Source organism: Lutra lutra, chromosome 3 (assembly GCF_902655055.1).
Source record: "Lutra lutra chromosome 3, mLutLut1.2, whole genome shotgun sequence".
Classification (NCBI taxonomy): Eukaryota; Metazoa; Chordata; class Mammalia; order Carnivora; family Mustelidae; genus Lutra; species Lutra lutra.
Window position 1 is genome coordinate 152,875,128 of NC_062280.1, and position 3,060 is coordinate 152,878,187.

At 39.9% G+C, this 3,060-nt stretch overlaps 1 pseudogene; it reads right to left on the reverse strand.

The window, feature by feature from the left end:
- Nucleotides 1–997: 997 nt before the first annotated feature.
- On the reverse strand, nucleotides 998–1,767 carry LOC125095636 (elongation factor 1-alpha 1-like; annotated as a pseudogene).
- Nucleotides 1,768–3,060: the final 1,293 nt, after the last annotated feature.

Genomic DNA, 3,060 nt, shown 5'->3' on the forward strand with positions numbered 1-3,060 from the left:
TTTATTTTTTATAAACATATATTTTTATCCCCAGGGGTACAGGTCTGTGAATCGCCAGGTTACACACTTCACAGCACCCACCATAGCACATACCCTCCCCAATGTCCACAACCCCACTCCCCCAACCGCCCTCCCCCCATCAACCCTCAGTTTGTTTTGTGAGATTAAGAGTCACTTATGGTTTGTCTCCCTCCCAATCCCATCTAAATTATTTTTAGATAATTTATATTAAAAATTCTGTTGGACTTCTGAATAGAGATATTGAGTAAGTAGTTAGATATACACAAGTCTGAAGTATAGGCTAAAATATAGATTGGGATGTCATCAGCAAGTAGATGGCATTTACTTATTTATTCATTTATTTTATTTTTTTTTCTCAATAAAGTTTTATTTTAATGGGTCTCAAAATTCTATGAGATTTTTTTGTTCGTTTCCATTAAAAACTACTCATTTTAAAAGCTAATAACTTAAAACTGCCACACACACACACACACACACACACACAAAACAAATGGTCCACAAAACATCCTCTTTTTCTTCTGAAGGTTTTATGATGCATTGTTACCTTTAACCAGTCTTTTACTATTAAACTTAAATGGCCAATTGGTACAAACAGTTCTGAGACCATTCTTCCACCACTGATTAACACTGGGGGGCGGGTATTAGGAATAATATTCATTTAGCTTTCTGAGCTTTCTGAGCAGACTTGGTGACCTTGCCAACCCCAGCTCTCTTCTTGTCCACTGCTTTAATGACACCCACAGCAACTGTCTCTCTCATATTACAAACAGAAAAATAGGCCAGAGGAGGATAATTAGAGAAGTTCTCAACGCACCATATCAACAATAGCAGCATCATCAGATTTTAAGAACTTGGGGCCGTCTTCCAGCTTTTTTCCAAACCGATCATCAGTCTTTTTCACTGAAGCAAACTTGCAAGCAACATGAGCCAGGTGACAACCCAGCACAGGTGCATACCCAGCACTGATTTGGCCAAGTTAGTTCAGGAAAATCATGTGAGATTTGAAGCCAGCTGCTTCCATTGGTGGGTCATTTTTGCTGTCACCAGCCATATTGCCTGGACGAACATCTCTGACACATATGTTCTTAACACTAAAGTCTACATTGTCCCCAGCAAGTGTCTCACTCAAAACTTCATGGTGCATTTCAACAGATTTTACTTCAGTTGTGACACTGACTGAAGCAAAGGAGACCACCATGCCAGGTTTAAGAATACCAGTCTCCACTTGGGCCACAGGGACAGTACCAATACCACCAATTTTGTAGATGTCCTGGAGAGGCAGATGCAAGGGTTGTCAGTTGGACAAGCTGGTGGCAGAATGCAATCCAGAGCTTGAAGCCTATTGTTCCACTGGCATTGCTGTCCATATGGGTGACTTTCCGTCCCTTGAACCAAGACATGTTAACACTTGGCTCTAGCACGTTGTCACCATTCCAACCAAAAACTGGCACAAATGCTACTGTGTCAGGGTTGTAGCCAATTTTCTTAATGTAGGTGTTGACTTCCTTAATGATTTCTTTGTGTCTCTTCTGGCTATAGGGTGATTCCATGAAATCCATTTTGTTGACACTGGCAATTAGTTGTTTTCATACCCAGTGTGTCAAAGGTCTGCCCATTCTTGGAGCTACCTGCTTCAAATTCATCAACACCAGCAGCAATAGTCAGGACAGCATGGTCAGCCTGAGATGTGCCTATAATCATGTTTTTGATAAAGTCTTTGTGTCCCGGAGGATCAATGATGGTCATATAACATTCCTTGGTCTCGAATTTCCTCAGGGAAATATCAACAGTGATACCTCATTCATGTTCAGCTTTCAATTTATCCAAGACCCAGTCACACTTGAAGGAGCCCCTTCCCATCTCAGCAACCTCCTTCTCAAATTTTTCTATTAGTTCTTTTGTTGATCCCACCACTTTGGTAGATCAGATGACCAGTAGTGGTAGATTTGCCCAAATCTATGTTTCAATGATAACAATGTTGATTTGAGCCTTTTCCTTCCCCCTTTTGGTTTAGGTTTAATGGTGGTTTGCATAACACCTGTGTGTGCAAACCCATTGTGAAAAAACAGATGGTATTTAAAATCATGAGGCAAGACAGGATCACCTAGGGAGTAAATATAGGTAGAAAAACAAGTCTCTTTAATAAGATGGACTTTACCCAGAGTATTATAGCTAAACCACTAGCTACATAACAGTCTCTCCTCTTCCCCCCTCTGCTTATATAATGCTAATATAAACAAAAATCTAACTCTTATTAATGCCTTAAAATTCAGCTTAATCATCACATTCTCCATATATCTAGAGAATAGCTGAGTTGTCATTTTAATGGAAAATTACAGAATCACACATTAATCCCCCTTTATTTAACTTACATTCCTGCAGTTTTACTGTCTTCTGTATCATCTTTCGCACCCATCAGATCATGAACTTCCTAGAGACGAGGTTCACCTATTTCCCATGCCTAGTGCTCCACATGAAAATCTGAAGACACTTAGGGTATTAATAAATAAAATAAAAAGAAATAATAATAGCAAGTAAGAGGGGAAGAAGGATAAAGAGAATTTGCAGGGAAACAGTGGAAAGGGATGTGGGGGAGGGAGACAAATATATTTTATCTAGTGTGTAGGGCTGGTTCTGAAAAGCTGCTTGCAATTTTTACAAACACGGAATACATACTGTATAGCTTAGCAGAACATGATTCAATTTCCTCTTCTGTGAAATGAGAGTGTTGAACTAAGTCCCTTCCAGCTTTAAAATGCAAAGGCTTTATGACTCTCAAATTCCCAAGTGAAATATGATCTGTGATTCATGTACATTTTTTCCTCCCTGTGTTTGGTCATGCCTGGTTATCTATGGCCCTCATGCTGGTTGGGGATGCCCCCTCCACTCCTGCTCGCTCTCACCTCCTCTCTGCCCTGACCTGCTAGACTTTAATAGCATCATTATTTTACACGTTATTATTGCTCTCAAAAAACGCACGTCTGCTGTATTTGCAAGGTTTATGTTAGCTCAGTGTTGCCTTGACTTCTTTTTTCACTT